Source organism: Parasteatoda tepidariorum, chromosome 9 (assembly GCF_982258835.1).
Source record: "Parasteatoda tepidariorum strain Cologne lab strain chromosome 9, Ptep-v5.0, whole genome shotgun sequence".
Lineage (NCBI taxonomy): Eukaryota > Metazoa > Arthropoda > Arachnida > Araneae > Theridiidae > Parasteatoda > Parasteatoda tepidariorum.
In genome coordinates this window covers 982,440-1,005,458 of record NC_141763.1, presented here as the reverse complement: position 1 = coordinate 1,005,458, position 23,019 = coordinate 982,440, and the positions used below count along the sequence as shown (strand labels likewise).

The 23,019-nt window shown below is 32.2% G+C and overlaps 1 long non-coding RNA gene across 3 annotated transcripts; it reads right to left on the bottom strand.

Annotated features, from left to right (window-relative positions):
* Positions 1 to 2,185: 2,185 nt before the first annotated feature.
* Positions 2,186 to 7,184, bottom strand: LOC147803222 (uncharacterized). Of its 3 annotated transcripts, XR_015428890.1 has the most exons (3): positions 6,999 to 7,184; positions 6,057 to 6,107; positions 2,186 to 4,556 (listed from the first exon to the last, which is right to left on the bottom strand). It is a non-coding gene; the product is annotated as an uncharacterized LOC147803222 (long non-coding RNA). The 3 variants fall into 3 exon arrangements; XR_015428891.1 differs by lacking the exon at positions 6,057 to 6,107 and having other exon boundaries at positions 6,689 to 7,184; XR_015428892.1 differs by lacking the exons at positions 6,057 to 6,107; positions 6,999 to 7,184 and adding an exon at positions 6,254 to 6,680.
* Between the last annotated feature and the right edge of the window lie 15,835 nt (positions 7,185 to 23,019).

Below are 23,019 nucleotides of genomic sequence, written 5' to 3'. Positions count from 1 at the left end.
CTCGTGGAACTTTTTGGAACTAAGTATCGAAAGTCATTCAAACATTGTAAAATGTCAAATGATAAGATATAAACTATACTAAAGTTTGTCAAGAGTATTAACTAATCCAACAAATTGAAAAATTGTACTATAATTTCAGACTAATTACTCGGATAAAAATGCAACAGTAAGGTGACATTTCTATATATATTTTTGAAATAAAAATGTAAAAGTTACACTTAAAAAGAAATTTTTTTTAACATATTTTTCATTACATTATATTCTTGTTGGTATAAAAAGTAAATTATAGTGTTTGGAATGATTATGAATACTTAATTTGGGCTATATTAAAACTGCTTACACATATTTTAGTGGAAAATTTAATTTTTGACTTTTGGCCAAAGATCATGGTCTTCTGGCCCACAGTGCACTGGACAGAAAAGTTGGGAATGGACATGGGGAACAAATTGCCTATTTCTGGTATTGTAAATTTTTTTTTTCGTACTACTAATTTTTATTATTCTTTTACCGTCGCAACGATCGGAAGAAAGAAAATTTCATTCTGTTTTGGCGATTTGGAAAGACAAGGGATTGTTTAAGTTACTACTGATTATTTTCATCTTATTTATTTTCTTTATTTATTTTTTTTATTTATATTTCTTATTTTTATTTATATTTCTTCTATTTTTTTTATTTATTTTCTTACTGCTACTAACATGATTAAGGCAGTTTTATCTTTCCTATATTACTATAACAAAGGAAATTTTATTCTCTTATTACTACTACTGTAGTAATACAAATTTTATCTTCTTACCTCTACTACTGTAATAAAGGTATTTTATTCTCTTACCCTTATCTAAGATAAAAGCAGTTTTATCTTTCGAATATTACTATATCAAAGGAAAATATATCCGTTTACCGATAATGCTGCAATAAAGGAAATTTATTTTCTTACCACTACTACTGTAATAAGAGAAATTTGTTCTCTTTAAGATTAGAGGAAATTGTATTCCCTTATCACTGATTACTTAATTTTTCCTCTCTTACTACTCTGATAAGAAATTTTATTCTCTTATAATTGATTACCTTTATTATCTAACCGTTATTGCAATGTGGTAGGGCAATTACTTTTATTTTCTTTACTTTCTTTCCTACTATGATATACGATAAGTGAAACTTTATTCTTTTAACTCTACTGCTTGGATAAGGGATATTTTATTCTCTTATTGCGTATAAGTTTTAAAATTGCAAATTATAAAGAACTCAGAAAGAATAAAAGATTATAAAGAGAAATTTAGAATCATTAATATTGGTTAACAACAACACAGTATTTATATTATTCATATTGAGGTCGGAGTCCTTTATCTCTCCCAATTTTTAGATGTTATCACAAAAAAAAATGTTAAAATATTTAAAAGTAATAAAATATTTTAAAAATAGTCTTTAATAGACTACAAGGTTCACTATTATCTTTATTAACTTTAATTATAAAGTTGGGGGTTCTGCTGAAAGAAGGTTAATTATTTAGGGTTCCGTAGTCGAAAAATATTGGGAACTGCTAATCTAAAGCAAACAAAGATACCTTCCAGCTATCAACTTATAAGTTTGCTTTGCACACTTGAAGAGAATAGTCTACAATTAATTAAAGCCTTGTCTTTCATGTTTACCAGACGAACAATGTGGATTAACACCTCAAAAATAACATTTGCAGGGGCTTACACTTAAAATAGACTTCAGCTATGTTAATGCTTGACATCAGTAGAGCGTGTCAAAGAGTTTGGTGCAATGGAATAATTTACAAACTGATTGAGTTAAAATTCCCACCAGGAATAACTAAGTTTATATATTTATTAAATTTTTAAAGAAGAAAAAAAAAGTTTCATTTCTGCTATAGATTTTATTGGTATAGACTAAAAGTTAAACGTTTTGTAACTGTAACAGAAATTGAAAGTTTTTTTAAAAATAAATTTGCAAAACTTGTATTAAAAAAAAGTGAGGTAAAGAAGCGAGCATCAAGATAAAACGATTGGTAATTTATGGAATATATTAACACTTTAAATTCAGTCATTGAATATGAAGCAAAAAAAAAAGCTTTTTTTTTTCAGTAGATGATTCATAAAGAAAAACATTAGTCGTAAAATTACGGAAAAAAAATTAGATTGACATTTCGTCATGTTTGTACATAAAGAAAATAAATGCTTTATACTGTAAGATAAATAATATGTTTTTATTGTAATTCTTCAAAAATTATATTACAAGAAAATTAGACAAAAAGAAGCAAACTAATAAAACACAACTGGTTATTCACAAGAAAAGCAAACATTAGCATTGAAGTACAGATTGGCACTATTTTTTAAACATAACAACAGAAATTTAAAGAACACTGTGGAATGATTTTTTCTTTAAAGAAAATTTGTTTTGTGATAGCGAGAAACAAACATGACTCCCCCCCCCCCCAAAAAAAAATCAAGAGGGTTAGTTAGTAGACAAAGAAAAGGAATGACATCTAAAAGAGAGTCTAAGATATTATTTCTTTATACAGAAAATCTTTAACATTATCATTGAAACGCGAGACTTAGCATCATTCCACATATTTTTAAATCTACCAATTAAACAAGCCAATATTTGTTTAGAGCAAAATAACCTTAAAACGTTTTAAAATAATTTTTAGTAGCAAGCACTTAAAATCCCAAAAATATGTAGTATTTATTATTTGTAGTAAAAAATAAAAATAAAAAAAGAAATTTTATAGAGCATTAGAGCTAATAATAATTTTTTTTTATCAATTTTGGTTTGCTTAGCTTTTGACATTGAAACCTCTCAGAAAAAAAAGAAATAATATAAAAAGTTAATAGTTCTTGCTTTCTCAAAAATTTCTTAGCTGCAGTTTTCATTGTTTACACTCTCAAGTTTAATAAATACCCCTCTGGTATTTTGTTGCTCTGTAATTTAAAAAGTAACTTATTAAAAACGTTGAGTACTTCTGACTTTTCATAATTTGATCCAATTTAAGAGCTCATTTAATCATTCATGAGCTAGCTTAATAGAAATGTATGCATATATAGAACTTTATACCTAAAATGACAGGAGGGGCCACAATGGTCCCTTAGGTATTTTGGTAAGCACCCCATTATCTCAGGAAAGTTTGGGTATAAGGTACTCTATGGAAAGCATAAAGCATCCCAGTTCAATGAAGAAAAAAAATCAAAAGTATTTCAATATATATATAATTATTATTCATAGAGAAAAGGAAACACAGTTGTCTAATAAACTAATATCTATGTATAATTGAAAACTCAGTGTTCCATTTAATCAACCAAATTGAATGAAATACCATAGAATCTTGATGATCAAACTTATGCTCGTTGTTCTATTGATTGTAACATGATTCTTACCTAACAATGATTTAGATTTTCTTAGTTGCCTTTGGCAAAATATTAAAGCTTTGAAGGCATTTTGTACCTGTAAAATATTTCTTCTGTATTTTTATCTAATTGTATTTACAAAATATAACCTTTTAAAGCTATATTTATTTATTATACTTTATTTCTCTTCTCTGCTATTATTACATAGATTTTGATAATTATGCAAAATTAGATGTGTAAAACATTTAATAATAAACATATTTAAAACGTTATGTAACTACGTTTGAAATTATAAAGTAACAAATAAGTTACATTCGCCTTTATAATATGTTTTACATTAAACCATACCAGTCAAAAAATGCAATAAAAATAATTAATACAAAATTGTAAAACATTTAAAATTATATTTTCACATAGTTGTTAAATATTTTGGGTAATACACAGATAATAAAAGTTTTTATAATAACTAATCATGAGACAGGAATTTTTTTTTAAAAAAAAAAGGTTGTCGATGAAGTTTCAACAGTGACCAAACAAAATTATCAGATTTCAATTTCATCCCAACAGTATTAGGAATTATAAAAACAAAGTTGTAAATGAAGTTCCAATGATAACTGAACAAAATGATCAGGTTTAAATTTTGTCCCAACAGAATAGGCAACAAAATCTGTGTCAAATACAATATATTCATATCTTTCAGGATAGTTTTTAATTTGTGATGTAGCAATCTGTTTATCTTTAGGAAGGAAAAAAAATGATCGCATAGCAATCACAGGGAAGTGCAGAGAGCCCATAGTGGAAACATAAAATTTGTAACGGAATAATAAAATCAGCAATAATAAACTTAACATTTAATAATGGCAATTAAATTTAAAAAAATCACACAATAAAAATTCGGATACTTAAATTTTTTACAAGTGTCAAAAAATTGGAATTTGTGATCATTGTGGAAAATCCAATATCCATTGGTATTCTCAGTTCTAACAATAATCTCACAACACATTGAAAACTGTATATAAATATGTATATATATATGTGTTGTTGTGTTTTCTTTTTTTAAAAAAAAGGTTGCAAGCACATTTTTTCTTCAGTTTTTGCAGGCAGAACAAACAAAGGAAGTCGTCTAAACTCAATAATGGTGTAATAAGGTCAATGCTTCAGCCACTCTGATTCTCACATTTGGGGATTGATCTTTCAACAGTACTAGAAGAGCTGAAAATAAACAAAATGTAAATTTAAGGTGGTTGAATCAAGACAGAGACATCGAAAAATGGTTACACTTTCAAATAATTAAGCAGTTTTGAGTTTTTTATAGCAGTTGAGGGGATATATTTATCGATAAAGGAAACCTTCATCTATCAAAAAGGAGCCCCAACAAAGAATCGAGTCTTATATACTAGTGAATTGGAATTGTATTTTTGTAGTGGTAGATACACTACAGTACTCCCCCACCAGAATTATATCTGTGATAGAATTCGATGAACGGATACCCCTAGTTGATTCATCGATATTTCGTGAGAAGCCGGGAGAGCTGTATTAAGATCATCATACTTTTTGAGTGCTGATTGTGAGAGCTGTATCAAGTTCACGGTCGTGGTCCCTTCTGTGTTGCCATTAGCAGTCAGGCCAAAGACGTGTATGATCAAGACTGAGTAGCAACAGTGTGAGGAGGTAGAGAATGTCACAGTCACAAGTAGCAAGTCAACTGTTCAATGTGAATCATCCATCGAAATAGGCATGTTTGTATCGAAGTGGTAGTTTCTCTCAAGGTAGGAGGGTTGACATCACGCCCGGGTCACAAACGTGGGAATAGTAGTTATCGACAATGTAAACCTTCATCTATGCAAAGGTACCCCAACATAGAATCTAGTTAACATGTTTTATATACCAGTGAATTGGAATTGTATTTTTGTAGTGGTAGATACACTACAGCAGTGGTTAAACTGCTCACCATAGCATCCTGTGAGTGTGGCATCCACCATTTCAAATCTAAAATTAATTCTTAACATAACATGCCATTCGCAAGAAACTTTATTTTTACTCTAACACAAATTGGTTAGTAAATTAAAGTATTTGAATCAACACAGAGGCATCAAAAAATGATTACACTTTTAAGTAATTAAGTAGTTTTAAGTAACTTTTTTAAAGTTTTCGTAGCAGTGGTCATCAAACTGTTTGCCTTGGGTATCCTGTGAAAGTGGAGTGGCACACTTTTTGGTATCAAGTCTAAAATTAATTCTTAACAGAATATGCCATTCGCATAAAACTTTATTTGTGCTCTAACACAAACTGGTGAGTTACTTATACGCAATCGGAGATGTACTCTTTTTCTTAGAAGACTTTACATTCAATTCAAACGCTCTCACATACACTGGTTAAATTGTTAAATGCAATCTGAGGCTCACATCTTGTAATCTTTTTATTAATAATCTTGAATGTTGGCACTGACTATTTCATTCAAACTTATTTTTTACTAACGGTTTGTACCAAAATTGAAGAGAAAAAAAATATCTAAAATATACCTTGTGTAAATTACAAAACATAATCATTGATGCCGACTGCTCCACTTTTTGCAAATTAGGCTCAAAGGGATTAAAAATAAAAACCAACACTTAAAGGAATATAATTAATCTTGTTCATCATTAAAAGGTTCATCACAATATAACTTAAAGTGCTTTTCTACTTTGATTTATTATTTAAAAAGTTACTTACTCATTTTGTCTTTTTCTGAATTTGTAAATTAGTTTCATTCTTTGATTAGATCTTTAAATAGTTTTTAGGAATTTAGATAAATCGATAAATAAAACTAAAAACATTGGCAGTTAGCTTCTTCGCAATCATTCTGCGAAGTACAAACTAAATTTCAAATAAACATAGAAATAGACTATTTCGCAGCCACGGAGACTTACGTTCGAACATTAACTTAATTTAGATTTTCAACAACTTCAGGAGCAGACAAATTGTAAAGTCACACAATTTTATGAACTATTCAATCCAGTATCTTAACTTTTGACCTCTTTATCGGTAGAAGTTAATCGGTAGAAGTTAATTGTTTGGCTGAGTAGCTGTAGTTGAATCATCATCATCGAATGTTCCAGGTGGACTAAGACCTTCTGTTGAAGTTTCCTAAAGAAAACCTATTTTTTTACTTGGACTGACAGTCAAATCCAATTCACCTTTAAATCTGAGTCACAGCATCGAGTTATCGCTGTCTTGTTTTGTTTTTTTCGATTAGTGAAGAGTTCCGATATAAAACTTTTTTGATTGATATTAGAAATTTACAATAAACATAAATAAACAAATGTAAAAATATAAAAAATTCCCAATAGCTCAAGATTCAATACCTTAAATGAATACCAGAGATGCCAACTTTCTATCAGAATTAGGATTACTCAGTAAAATATGCATTTATAGAAGAAAATTAGCGCAATTTTAATGCTCGTATATAATAAAATTATACAAAAATTTACTATTAAAAAAGATGTAACATTTAGATAAAAGTGCTAAATTACAAATTATACAAGTCTGAAACTTTATACTTCATTTTTAAATGATACAGTTAAATAGATAACTTGGAATATTCAAAGCTCAGCCCCGTCCCGCCCCCTAGCGGGGGCATCCGGGGTGAAAATTTATTGATCAACAAAAGGATACAAAACAATTTCCAGTTTGAAAACAACTTGAAGATATCAAAGATAACTTGGAATATATAATGTTCTAGTCTTAGTTAAACTTAGAACTAGTCCTTATTGCCTTTATTTTGTTATCCTACATTTCACTTGTTTCGCTTGCAGCATTTCAGATTAGAGTTTACATTCTTTTTCTGTAAGGAAAAAGGACTAAGCTTCGGAATGGCTTGTTTGTAGAAAATTAAGATTTAAAAAAAAAAATAATAATAATAACTTTTCGTTTCCCGCAAGTCCAGGGAAGGACTTGCGGGAAACGAAAGTGACATGGACAAAATAAAAAAAATTATTAAATGTTTTATAGATATGTTATAACATAACTATATGTTTTTAGAAATTTTGACGCTTATCCTTTGACTTGGCATGAATATCAAAGTTCTCACTTGATTAGAAAAATTAAAAAAAATTATTAAAGTGTCCGCTTAATGGCCCACTCAAATGCAGTTATTAATAATAATTACAAAGTAAGCGAGAAAAATGCCTATAATAAGAGTGGACATTAATATACTTTAAATGTGGGTTACAAAGAAACTTTCTAACCCGTCTTTTACAATATTTGCATTATAGCGTAGCGATATCGGCACTAATAATGTAGAGTGATATGGACAAAATAAAAAAAATAATTAAATGTTTTATAGATATTTCTTAGCATAACTATATGTTTTTAGAAATTTTGACACTTATCCTTTGACTTGGCATGAAAATCAAAGTTCTCACTTGATTACAAAAATTAAAAAAAATTATTAAAGTGTCCGCTTAATGACCCACTCAAATGCAGTTATTAATAATAATTACAAAGTAAGCGAGAAAAATGCCTATAATAAGAGTGGACATTAATATACTTTGAATGTAGGTTACAAAGAAACTTTCTAACCCGTCTTTTATAATATTTGCATTATAACGTAGCGATATCGGCACTAATAATGTAGAGTGATATGGACAAAATAAAAAAAATAATTAAATGTTTTATAGATATTTCTTAGCATAACTATATGTTTTTAGAAATTTTGACACTTATCCTTTGACTTGGCATGAATATCAAAGTTCTCACTTGATTGGAAAAATTAAAAAAAATTATTAAAGTGTCCGCTTAATGACCCACTCAAATGCGGTTATTAATAATAATTACAAAGTAAACGAGAGAAATGCCTATAACTAAAGTAAACATTAATATACTTTAAATGTAGGCTACAAAGAATATTTTTAACCCGTCTTTTATAATATTTGCATTATAAAATTAATTTTGAATAATTTTTAAAAATTATTTTATTTTTAGTGTAAAAAAATTAATTAATTATGAAAGCTTATCAAAAATTTAAGGTATCTTTCATCACATCATCAAAAATAATTTCCTGCAAGACATCATATTCAATGCTCATAATTGATAAATGACTCAATCTTTCTTGAGTCATACTATTTTTTAACTCATTTTTTATTAATTTTAGTATGGAGAATGAACGTTCGCTACTGCGATTAGTTATCATGAGTGACAAATGAAATGATATGTCAATGTTTGGAAATTTGTCTTTGTGATTAGTGTTTTTCACTATTTCATACATGCCATTTATGCCTAATTGTCCTAACTTATTCTTCTGAGCCAATTAATACTTGAATTTACAAATTATTTTTTTTATATATAAATTTTGAATATATGTATATGTTATTTGCAATTTTAAAATATTTCGAACTTTTTCTCAATTTTTTTTTTCTGTACGTTACATTTTGCTTTGCTGCTCAAAATCTATAAGACTTAGAAGCATGAAATTATGAAGGTGTGTATAAAATATGCAAGGAGTTATGAAGAATACAAGAAAATGAAATTTGATTAATAGTTTTTTTTATTTTTTATAATCGCCGTTAAAAAACCGACTCAATTTTGAGTTTCCGACTACCAGTGCTTAACTACGCATCCTTGTAATTTTAAAACCAATCCAGAAGACAAGGGAACTCCTGGATCAGTACCCATAGGTATTGAATTGTTATAAAAACTTGGAGGAGTTTGTGACCCCGACAGATTTAACATGCACCAGTCACCCTTTTATACATGGGTATTATTCGGCCGGCTAAATTCGAACTCCAATTCTCACGAACAAGAGTCCATAGCCCTACCAACCAAGCAAACGCGGCCAAATTATTAGTTTATTTAATAACAGTCGCACACGCCTCACCACTGACCCTGCTCCCAGTCCCTGGGGGCAGACAATGAGACCGGAGCTTTTCAGCTACCCGTGCTGGCCATTTATGTTAAATGTAAAAATAAAAAAAATTTTTAAAAAAATACATAAATAAATAAAAAATAAAAATTAAAAAGAAAAAAAAATAAATACCTGTGACGTGACTAGCTATTTTATATTGTACTGTTATTGTCGATGTCCATCCATTGAGTCTGTAATGTAACGCTGATAGTTAATCAATGTAAATTTAAATTGTTGCTGCTAGGCCGGGATAGCCTGGTCAGTGGGGTGCCGGGCTCATGTCCAAGAATACGTGGGTTCGGTCCCCGCCGGTCGAAGACTCCCCGTGTAGTAAATGGTGACTGATGCACATTAAATCTGTCGAGTTTCAAAGTCCTCCATGTTCCCATAACAAATCAATACCTCTGGGGGTACCGATCCAGGAGTTTCCTTGGCTACTGGATTGGTTCAAAATTACAAGGCTACGACGTTGAATATTAGTAGTCGTAAACCCAAAAATTGGGTCGGCTGTTCAACGGCGGTCATAAAATAAAATAAAACAAAAGTCATTGAACAGCCCACCCAATTTCGAGCTTTTGACTACTAATGTTCAACTCCGTATAGCCTTGTAATTTTGATGTTGAGAAATGTTTTCCTTCGTGGAGGACGTTTCGATGGAACTTACCCGCATTTGTGTTACATGAAGAGGAAAACCACGAAAGCCTCCCAAGGTTAGTGTGACAGTAAGGGGACTGGAACCGTCTACCATTGAGAATATTTTACGTCAGCACAGTGGTCGGTGCAAGACGGGTGTGGAATTCATATCGACCAGCCATCACTGGGATACAAACTTGGTATCTCTGCGGGAGGTATCAATTTTCCATTTTCATTTATTAGTACCAATTTTATTGACTTGCCTGAATTTAGTCATCTTCAAAATATAAATGGTAATTCAGTCTTAATTTTTGCAGTAAAAAAAAAGGAAAAATAAACCGTTTTTCCTCTTAATCTGCAGTGATTAATGAGAAGCAGCCACGAGGGTTAGTGAGCAAACTGAACAAGGGGGGAGCTTTCTAGTTTTTTAAATAATTGTTAAATTATTAGTTTTTAACATGCATACTTTAAAAAGAATAATAAAAACATTTTTCAGTATTAAGAAATAATAATTAAAAACTGTCATCAGCTGACAATTTTGTGTCAGATTTCATAATCATCGGCACCAAATATACACTCCTGCCTTGCAGATAATTTTTTTTTTTTTTGTTTTTGCTTTCAAATTTAATAAATTAAGTCATTTGGATACTTGACATTCTTGATTTTGTTGAAAATTTCCAGATAATATAAAAGTTTTAAACACACGTGTTTTTTTCCCTTCAATTTTGTGAGAATTTTTTTTTTTTTAATTTGAAGTGCTAAAATAGAAGGCCCTCTGAAATTTTAAGAAAAACACATCTGTTTGTATGCGGCAATACAGTACCTTTTGTGAACCAGTAAGCTTTCATGAAATGTGGTACTGACCGCACTTTACGGTATTTACGGGAGCACCAAAAAACAGGGTAGTTTTTTTCGGTAGCGATTTGGTTATGACTTCTCACGAAGTTAACATAATAAAAATATAGTTTTTTACCATCCTGTTCGGTAAGCATTTTGGTAATTTTATCATGATACCTTAGAGAAACAGTTCCAAACTGTGTTCTATGGAACTTTGGGATTCCGGGGAGAGTTAAAGGGATTTCGCAAATTAATACTTTTTATAACTGGGGATGAATACTTTTATAACTTCTAGTTAGTACTTTTTATAATCTCTGATTATATTTAGATCCAACCTATAAATCGAATCTTGTATGATCTTTCGGTTTCCTTTATTAACTTATTTGAAGTAAAATACCAATTAAATAGAAATGGCATTTTTTAAATAAAAATATATTTCTAAAAACAATATGTTGAACGAATTAGGAAAAGAAAAAAGCATTTGCAACATATTATATTAGTATTTCATACAGCACTTTTCAAATTAAAATAAATTCTTTTTTAAAGAAAATGCTTTTTAAATTACCATTTTAAACGTTTATAACAGGTATCTTCAGTTCATTTAGAAGTAAACCATAATTCGGTTCATCTTAGCCATATTCCGCTTATGTATATATAGCAAAAATAAATTCAAAACTAGACTAGATATAGCACAAGGACTGCAAATTTAACTGTCTGATATAAAACCTTATTTAAGATTGTTAATGATAAAACGATGAAAAATCTTCATTCCTCTAATTAAATATTTAAAAAATAGTCGGTTTTTTGGGCTATAACGTTCACAATTACCTTAATAAACTTTTATCATAATGTCGGGGTTCCGCCGATAGAGGACTGATTCTTTATGGTTCCGTCGAGGGAAACCTAAATAATAATTGGGAACCACTGTCTTAGAGCATTTATGACCAGAGCATTTATTCCAAGCAATTTATGACCAGAAATCAGACAAAAGGGTGTTTCTGTGGATTTCCTAAGTTAGAAAAAAAGAGCCCAGGGCAATATAAAGAAACTAAAAACATTTTCCCACAGTGTAAGGTGAGAGGGCTATTTGACAATTCTGCGGGTGGTAGCTACGAAAGTAGGGATGCTTTCATCTGTGAAAAGAGCGTTTAATTGCTCTTTCGGTTAGAAAAGAGAAGAGTAACAATTATTTTATGTTTGTAAACACTTCGATTAGAGTTTAGAAAGCGTCGGACAATGTAAAAAAAATAATTAAATATGGCTAATAATATTATGAAAAAATTTATTATGGGCTTCAGAGGGCCCCAGAGCTATGAACAAAACTTTAAAAAAAAGAAGAAAAAAAGTGGTATCTGGGGGCCCTCTTAAGTTATAAACAATAAATGAGTTTGAATATAAATGAGATTTCAGACTTTTCGGGGCCCCATCAGAACTCGGGACCCTGGGCCAGGGCCCATCCTTTAAAACGGCTCTGAAGCAAACTCTCTTTGATAGTGATGAGTCTAATAATATATTGTTACCTAGCATCGCAGGAAAGACAATCAACATATGTAGTTACTTTACAGAATGGCAGATGGCGCTAGTACAATTATTTTACCATTGGTGGGTACCATTTATAGTGCCATCATACTGTTTTAAAAAACGTGAATTGATTAGAAGCTTTTACAATTGTTCTAATATCTATTATTAATCTGACTCGACGAAACATAGCTAATAAACTTTAAGTAATAAAAAAATTTCATGCATCTAACATGTACAAGTCATTTTTGATTTCATCGTATGTTTATATGCAATCGTATGTTTAATAAGATTAACTAATTAGCGAGCGTTTTCCTCCTCTATTATGCAATTATTTGTTACTTCATTTATTTAATGCAAATGCTGATTGAAGTTTGATATATTGAAGTTTTTAGCACCATTACTAATTGCATTTTAATAATTTTAATAATCTATTTTGTTTGTCACTATTAGGTAGGTATTTTATTTATGTCTCAGAGCTGTTCGATTGGTTTTTAGCGATGGTCTGAGAAACATGCTTGCGGATGATTCGAGAACAATTTTGATTCTCTGTAGAGGGTTCTCCTCTGCTTTGGTAGCCTGTGTGGGAAGTCAAGCACTGTAATGTAGAACAGTTTAACGAGGACCGTTCACCCTTGGTCCCTACGCAGGCTGATCAAAGTGGTCACCTGCGAGCTTACTGTCCGTAGCCAGTAATGCTTGACTTCGGTGTTCTACTGAGAACCGTGTTTTTACTATCAGTCCACTGCGGGACTGGTCATTATTAGCAAAAGATAACTTAGAAGTAATGTAGGTGGGTACTTCGATTACGTCGCACTCGAGCTGCACATTCGACTATTGGCGTCTTTCTGGGAAACATCCCTGAGGATGATCCGAAGACATGCCATCACAATGTTGATCCTTTGCAGAGTGGATCTCATTTGTGAGGCCACTTATCCTTGTGAGGCCACTTATCTCAACAAATCCTTGTATCCATGGTACTGCTTAGCCACCGACACCAAGAGTTTCGACTCCATGTATTTTACATTTACTCGGTGGGACATACTGGAGTATAGAATCAAACCTCAGATCCTCTGGAACGGTGTTCGATTCGCTAACCAGAGACCGGAAATAATTTAGAGATTCAGGATTTGAACCCTAGTATAAAAAATTATATAACAAACATTGCTCGAGATTCTCAGCACCTGCATTCAAGTTGCCATAAGAGTATCGTTCTTTCACCAAACATTTTGAAGCCTAAAGGTTCGATACTCTTCTTTTTAATTCTACTTCGTTGAATTGTTTTACCTTACTTCAATTTATAGAAATAGTAGGAGGAGTTAGGCTCGTCATTTTTATCCTATGAGTAAAATTAATTTTATAAGATACAATAAACTACGTAATGAGTACTAATTCCTAATATTTATGTTTTCACATAAAAGGAGCAAATTATATCAATCAGCTTCTACCTACAATAAAGAGAATCCCACATTCGTAATCGAAATTAAGCCATATAACATCAAAGGTTATATATAAATAGTATACTACTGTTTAATTATAGTGAGACATTAAAACGCAGCTGTGTAATCTTTTTTTTACATTTCAAACAAAAACTTTTATGCTTATCACTTACTTAGTTGCATATTTGTCAGCGCTTAAGGCCTAAGGAAACTACGAGGTACAATTCTACGGACTTCCACACCGTGGTGCAGCAGGAACTGAGCCCCTTGTCTACTTGGACAACTGTGTGCTTAGTACAAAAACAGTGCAGTGTACAAATGTGTATGTCTTCCAGCATTGAGCGCCGTGGTAACCCATGGTTACAGAATCGGACTCGTCTCCAGAGGGACAGGGGTTCGATCCTTGACTCCACTAAAATCCACCAAGAACATGCAAAATACTTGCTAGTTAAATCTGTGAAATTGAAAGTCCTCTGGTGGGTCACTGAGCAGTAACATGGATTCGGGGATCTTGAGAAAAGTTCCTTCCTCTTCAGATCTATGTCTAAATTAAGGAAGTGGCCTCATAAAATTGTGGTGTCATGTCTTCTGATTACCCTCAGGAATGTTTTCATGATGGTCTCCAATAGCCCAATATGCAGGCTCTAGTGCGGCAAAAATAAAATACCTACCTACCTTTCAGTGTAGAAAAATACATCGGGAACAATGGTTCATTTGCCTGTCTAGAAAAAAACTCAAATTTTTTCCACTGAAAACAACTCTATTTACCTCAAAAAAGGTTGAAGCATAGGGATAGCCTAACTGGTAGAACATTAGTTCCATGTGCTAGAGGTTGTGAGTTCGATCTCCACCGGTATACATAATGGTGCACGCTAAATCTGTCGAGGTCAAAATTACGATCTGTGGATGAAGGAATTGCGCCCTTCTTGTAAAACAGGATGAGACGTATGTATGTCGTTTCCTGATCATTCTAAGGGATGTTTGCCATACCATCGCTAATAACCAGTTGTACAGATCTAGTACGACGTAAATAAAAGTACTGTTTGTAGCATGAAAGTTTTAGAAAAGTGCTAGTTATATAAAGTGTCACTGATCGGGAGGAAAAGCATTTGATATATTTTATAACTTAAAGTTTTTTTTCTCAAAATGTTTCATTAATAAGGTTAGTAATATTGGTAGGGTAACTTGCTACCGTATATTTGTCAGCTTTTTGACTAAAATTTACTTTAATCAACAAAATTTACTTTGACTAAAGTTTACTTTCACTTTTTTTTTTACTGTCGAAAACCGTCATTAGGATAATGCTGATATCCTTTCTGATCTCAGACGTGGAGCGCAGATACCGGTTTTATGTTGTTTATTTATATTGCAATTTCAAAATCTCATAATCAAATAGTATTTATATATGATCGTTATAGCTAAACAGTTTCATTTGGATTACGAATCTGTGATCCTCTTTATTGCTGTTCATTTACGTCGCACTAGAGCTGCACAATGGGCTATTGGCGACGGTCTGGGAAACATTCCCGAGGATCTCCGAAGACATGCCACCACAATTTTGATCCTCTGCAGAGGGGATGGCACCCCAGCTTCGATAACCCGACGGCCTGCATGCGAAGTCGAGCACTTCACGGTAGAACAGTTTAACGAGGACCCATACCGCACACCCTTGGTCCCTACTTAGACTGATCCAAGTGATAACCTACCCACACGCTGACCGCAGCCAGTGATGCTTGACTTCGGTGATTTGCTGGGAATCGCATCTTAGCGATCAGTCCATTACGAGACTCCTCTTTATTGCAATTCAGAGCTTCTGGACCTTCCCAGAATTTTCTTGCCTTTGTTCAACACTTCGACATTTGGGTGGTTCGACTTATTCAGTTAATACATGAGTTAAAATATCAAGAACCTGTACACATTATGTAGTTCATTGTTTCTTGAGAAATTAGATTTGATCGTAGTGACGAGCGTTGCTGCTACTATAAATTTGTATGTTGGCTGCACAATGTAAAGAAGTAGATCACAAGAAAAAGATGAGAATCGAACCTTCAACCTATATCAACAGAACAATTACTGATAGAACAATACTCTGATGACAGCTTGAATACAAATGTCGAGATTCTCAAGACATATTTATTCTACAATTTTTTATGTTATGGTTCGAATCCTGGTAGGTAGGTACATACTTAAATGACGTCGCACTAGAGTTGCACAATAGGCTATTGGTGACGGTCTGAGAGACATCCGTGAGGATGATTTGAAGATATACCATCACAATTTTGATCCTCTGCAGAGGTGATGCTTACCCCGCTTTAGGTTCGAATCTTGAATTTCTATACTACATCAAAATTATATTTTGTTTATAATAACCAAAAAAGGTAATACAACTGCTACTATAGGATGAAAATCTATATAAGCTGTCTGTGATACCAGAATTTATCATTTTGACTATTATTTGTTTTAATTCAGAGATGGCGCTGCCATCGCATTGCTTTTGGTAGTTTTCTCCTTCCTGAAAGGAGTAATTAATATTCTAACCGGCAACGAGCAAGGTTGTCCGGCTTAAGCTCACTTGTTTATGTTTTGTTTTCCTAATTTTTCGATAAATGTTATTAACTTTAATCTTGGTATTTATTCAATAAGTTCATACTCACGAACCGCTGATACTACACTGTCCTTCCGCCTATTTGAGAGCTACCTAGGCGTCACTCTTACTAGTACTTTAAACTGGAATTCCCATATTGATAATATTCTTAGCAAAGAGCAAGGAGCCTATAGAGCTCCGAAACTGATATTAAACTATAACTCAAAACTTACACTCAAAACAAAACGAACGCTATACCTCCAATGCATTCGAGTACCGCAGTGGACTGATCGTTAACACACGGTTCCCAGCAGATCACCGAAGTCAAGCATCACTGGCTGCGGTCAGTGTGCGGGTGGGTGACCACTTGGATCAGTCTGCGTAGGGACCGAAGGTGTGCGGTATTGGTCCTCGTTAAACTATGCTACCGTAAAGTGCTCGACTTCGCGCGCAGGTCGTCGGGCTACCGAAGCGGGGGTGCCATCCCCTCCGCAGAGGATCAAAATTGTGATGGCATGTCTTCGGATCATCTCCTGGGATGTTTCCCAGACCTTCGCCAATAGCCCATTGTGCAGCTCTAGTGCGACGTAAATTAACAACAACATCCAATGCATTCGACCGATCATCAGCTACGCATGGAGCACAACCACTGCTACTCAAAAGAAGAAACTGAAGAGTACTCAAAATAAATTTCTCAGATACATCACTGGAGCCCCCAGATTCATTAAAATGAAAGATCTAAGAAAAGATTTAGAAATCAACAAAATAGATGAACACATAGCTGAACTATGTCCAAGTTTCTTCAGAGATGCACAGAGGCGTATCTATGGAAAGAAGCGCCTATGGCAAATCTCGCACTTGCGCCCTTCCTAAAATATTTATAATCTCTTAAATAAAAGCATTGTTTGAAGTATTTAAGCCTTTTGGCAATATTGCAAAAAGAGCCGTGGTGGCTCAGGGAATAGAGCATTCGCCTTCCAACGAGGTGAGCCGGGTTCGATTCCCTACGATGATTGCTCGACACGATTTCCGTATCCGGCTTGCACCTACCACAGTACTGAAGTAAAATATCCTCCTTGACGGATCATTGGTTACCCTTACCGTCAGACTAAGCGCGGGAAGCTTTCGTGATCCTCCTCTCCATGTAACGCAAATACGGATTAGTTCAATCAAAAAAATCCTCATCGAAGGCAAATTTCTCCAAAATGCTCGATACAGGAGATCCCTTGTCTTCTGAATTGGGTTCAAAATTACAAGGCTGCGAAGTTGAACATTAGGTGTCGCAAATTCAAACAATTCGATCGGCTGTTCAACAACGGTTATAAAATTTTCCAAAAAGATTGCATTGCATTTTTTTTAATAGATTAATAAATAAATAAAAATTAACTATAACAATAAAATTATCTCTTTTTAATTGTAATGCATTCACGTGTGTTCGAAATTAGCAATAGTTAGGAATAAAAAAAGTCTCCTCTATCATATTTAAAGAAGATTCTCTTGCGTTTCTTCAACTGTCAATAAAAATTCTAACAATTTGTTTAATTAAGCAACAAATATAATTAGGTAACAAAAATACTCACACGCAACAAATGTCTCTTTGTTAAAGAAGAACTGTAACATAACTGGATTATTACCCATTATTTCCAAAATTTAAACTGAATGAAATTGATTGTTTTTAAACATAATCATGCTTTGCTAATAACAAAACAATAAAATCATCGCGATATAATAAATTCATTAAAGATCACAGTGTAAATAATTGCGATTTGTTATGACAATTACAAATAAAATAGCTACAATCAAGTTTTATAATTTGGTTAGTTTTTTATTTACAAAAAACCGATGCTCTTAATATAATTAAGTTGTACAAACATTATATAATAACCGATAATAAGAAAAAATATAAATATAATTAAATACAGAACTCTAGACAAAATAGCGACAATAATACATTCTTTAATGAGAAATAAATTAGAGGAAGTTGTCGTCTTAGTTTAAGAATATCTAGAAATAATTGAAAAAAAAAAAAGGCAAAAAGTTAAGAAATAGACCAAAAAAAATCAAATTATGAAAAATTCTCTTCGCATCAGAATGAAACAAATTAGAGAAAAAGCAGAAAAAAATTAAACAGATTTGAATTATAAGTTTTTAGACGTTCAGTGCGCAAAAAAATAAAATAAATAAACGGACTACCCTGATAACTTTTGTTATAATAATCAGATCTTCACGTTCTTCTCATGTCAATGGTTCAAGGAGGTGACATAAAATATGCTAATTAATAAATGCAGGGACAATATTTCAAGTTACGAAATCAGACACTAAAACGTACTTTTTCTGAATAAACGTGCCATTTTTTCTACTGATTTGGATATCTGTACCCGCAATATGAGAAGTAACTCGAGAGCTTTCCAATAGAATTTAAACAAATTTCCCAGAATTATAAAGGTCGTTTGTTAAAAAATAACTTTTCGTAAATATTTATTATTTTATTTATAATCGTAAAAAAATTAAATTGAAAGGTATACATTTTTTACATCTTTTTAAAAAAAGGTAATTTAACAAGGAAAAATACTATATTGTAGAAAAGGTAATTTTACAAGGAAAAATACTGTATTGTTTTAAAAACAGTATAACAATTTTTTTCAAGTAATATAATATGCAGTGATATAAATGTAATGTAAGTGATATGTATTGTAAAAGACTTATAAAATTTTAAAAAAAGTAATTATTTAATCTCTTTTTTTTTTTTTAAAGGAAGAAAATTATTATCTAAAATAAAATAAAAGATATAGGGGAAAGTATAATGCATTAGCTTAAATATTTAGGAAATGATTACTTACAATCAAAGAAAATCCTTGTACACGTTGTTCACTTAAATCAATGAATCAACTATAAAAGCCCAGAAGCTGCATCAAAATAGATTATAAAAATCTAAAGACTTCAAATATTTGATTTTCTTGTCTTAAATTTTGAAACATTAACTAAAACGAGCAGAATGTTTTGTATGAGCGCCTAACTACTTATAACGCCTGTCCTTTATTTTTCAAAATAGTGGGGTGTATTCAATATTAAATCGATTAATTGGTTTAAATTATTTGTTGAGCGAGGCAGAGGAACCTCCTATTTTCAGTATTTCACACTTTAGTGGAGGTGATTCCCACCATGGGTGGCAAAAATCTCCTGTTGTGGAAGGATTTACGCTAATTTATAGAAAGGGTTCTATTTGAAATCTATTCAGCAGATTCCGAAAACGTTTTTCAAAGAGATTTTAACCCCTGATAAATTTGAAGATTTACAAGCATTTCACTACAGAATAATTAGTCTAAGCTAGACTGAGACATCCCATGGTTTTCACATTTCTCAAGTCATCCCTCTGGTTATCACCATCTGGCCATCTGGTTTTTCTGCCTGAAGGGGTTCTATCCATTTCCTCCCCGGAAAATTGTTCTTTTAACTGGAGGTCTCACTTTCCTTAAGATAAGGGGAGAAAAATTTCTTTACATTTCTCACCAACTTTAGAACTTCCAAAGTTTCTTTCGTTCTCCTTACATTTTTTTAGTCTGTTGTACTACTAATTTTTTTCATATAGATAAATATTTTAAATTTAAAGATTCAGCTTATATTACTATAATTTAATTTTACAGATAGCATTTTCAAATACATAAATAATATCAGATAACCTAAGTAGAAAAGCATTTTTCCAAGTAAATTATTTTAAATTTAAATGAATGTCTAAGTAAACTAGTTTAAATAAACGAAATCAATAAATATTATTTTTAGGATTTGTTTTCTGTTCTTATTATAAAAAAGGACACGATTTTAAATAAATACGTTACGTATTGCCGTGGGAAAAGGTAGTGACTTATATCAATATATTTGCGTCCCGCAGTGGACTGATCGTTAAGACACGGTTCCCAGCAGATCACCGAAGTCAAGCATCACTGGCTACGGTCAGTGTGCGGGTGGGTGACCACTTGGATCAGTCTGCGTAGGGACCGAGGGTGTGCGATATTGGTCCTCGTTAAACTGTGCTACCGTAAAGTGCTCGATTTCGCGCGCAGGTCGTCGGTCTACCGAAGCGGGGGTGCCATCCCCTCCGCAGAGGATCAAAATTGTGATGGCATGTCTTCGGATCATCCACCGGGATGTTTCCCAGACCGTCGCCAATAGCCCATTGTGCAGCTCTAGTGTGACGTAAATTAACAACAACAGCAATATATTTGCTACTCAAGAGCTATAACATCATACATAGTACTACAATACACATTCAACACAATTCTACAATATACATTCTTAATGCTAGTACATAATCTATACTTTTGTAATCTAAATTATGTTATTTAGTTAATTATTTTATTTTTATATATAACAATGATTTTTTGTGGCTATTTTAGTGTTTTTTTTCATTTGTGCAATATTATAGTTTCTCTCTTGAGTTACAGTTTCAATAAAGTCTTATAAATAATGTGTTGTTTGTTTATAAGATTGGGAACTTAAATATTTATAACACGTGAATAACCCTTTTGAATGAACATTATAAAACTGTTTATTTTATCATCGTTTATACATGGAAAAAAATATTTTTCTTTTCGTTTTACTCAATAAATTTTACATTAAGTTTGTGTTTTATTCCTCGTTTTTAGTAGAAAAACTCATAATACGCTAAAAAAAGAAAAAAATTAAATTACCTGTAATTTTACTATAATGAATAATGAGCTTACATTTTGTCTTTTCATTTTACCAGCGATAGCTTAACTTTTTTATAGTACAGCTTTGACATATCGTAAAGCAATGAGAAGCTACATTTCAGATTAAATTCCTTTTAATTTAAATATGGGAGCCACGATGACTCAGGGGATAGAGCATTCGCCTTCCAATGAGGGAAACCGGGTTCGAATCTCAGTTGATACAAATTCCGCATCCGGCTTGAGCCAACCACAGTGCTGATGTGAAATATCATCAATTGTAGACGGATCAAGGGTTAGAGTTCCCTTGCCGTTAGGCTAACCGCGGGAGGTTCTCGTGGTCTTCCTCTCCATGTAACGCAAATGTGCGTTAGCTCAACCAAAAAAGCCCTCCACGAAGGCAAATTTCTCCCATTACTTGATACAGGAGTTCCCTTGTCTTCTGGATTGGGTTCAAAATTACAAGGCTGCGGAATTGGGTCGGTTGTTCAACGACGGTTATAAAATTAACTATGGGGTTACAGGGGTCTGTTTAGAAGAAATTTGGGTCCGTTAACGGACCTTTCACAAAATATTTTTTCATAAAAACGGACCCTTCACAAAATATTTTAACTTAAAAACGGACCCTTCACAAAATGATTTTTCTTTTAATCGGACCCTTCACAAATTTGTTTATCTTCATTATTATTTAATTAATAGAATAAACCCTTTCCAGGGCAGAAAACAAGAAAGATGGATGTAAACGAATTAAGTTTTGTCTTCGGCAGACGATTCTTCCATTATTCGTCCGAAATTAATATTCTGCTTTCAGCAGTATATGCTAAATACCAAATATTTGTATGTTGCATCTCTAATTAAGAAGCAGCAATTGTTGTTTATTTTTTAAAATTTAATTTTTTTAATTATAATTTTACAGTGTTGAGCATAATCTTGTATGTTTTTACAATTTAAAAACTCCTTGAAAAAGTTTTTTTTTGCAATAACGGACTCTATTTGCACAAATTCGTAAAAGTGGATCCTGGTTGAAAGAATGTGAGTAATTTTTTCACAATTTCGCGAAAAACGGATCTTTCACAAAATGTCTGGACAGACCCCTGGGTTAAAAGTCTTTTTGTCAAAGGATTTTGATGGACATTAAATGTTAATTGCTTAGGAAATTCTCTGATATTAAAAATATTTTTATCGGAGTGCATCAAAAAGTTAGTAAAGAGAGTAAGAGTTATAATTATTAAAAACTCTGCATTATTTTTTAAATTACGATATTATAATTAAAATTTGGCTTTTGCCGAAATCGTCGTAAATATAATAGTAGAAAAGAAAAAGCTACTTTTTATTACTGATTTATTTTAGTATTTATCGTGAATGTATTCATGAACATTAAAATTTTTTATTTATTGCGAATCCTCTGTTGCTTAACTTGAAAGTATAATGAAAGAAAAAGTGTCTTGTGAATGAATGCAGAAACGTGTATGAATTGTAATCACACAGACGTCAAGTCATTCAAAAAGAGTTGGTATGTGGAATGTTTTTTTTTCTTATTTCCCCCATTTTTTTTAATAGTGAATATAATATAACAACCAAAGGAGATTTCTCGCGCTTTTCGAGTTATGCAAAAGAGCTCGGAAACCTTGGCCCTCCTATTATCCCTAACTGAGGTGATCTATGAGTTTTCAAACGAAGTTATGAAAAAAATTAAAACAGTGGGAGACTACAATTGTTTAACGCTCGTCACCTACTTTGTTTTTATTATTAGCGGTTCCCTTTCATACTTCTCTCCCCCAGTTACAAAAAAGAGTTCCTCAAAAGACCTCGATGTCTTCTTTTCGAGCCCACGAGGAAAGGTTAAATGTTGTATGCCTTTGTATGAACTTGAAAAAAAAAAAATTCGTGACATTTTTAATAAAAAAATAATCGTCGATGTTGATTGATTTTGCGCCTTTTCGAAATAATGCGCCCATGGCATTCGCCATACTTGCCATACCCTAGATATGCCACTGGAGATGCACCCTCTTGTCATACTTGCAACTACTTTAAAAACTTTGATTTTGTGCCCATCAAAGACAACATAAAATATAGCTCGGCAACCGCCTTTTTCCTA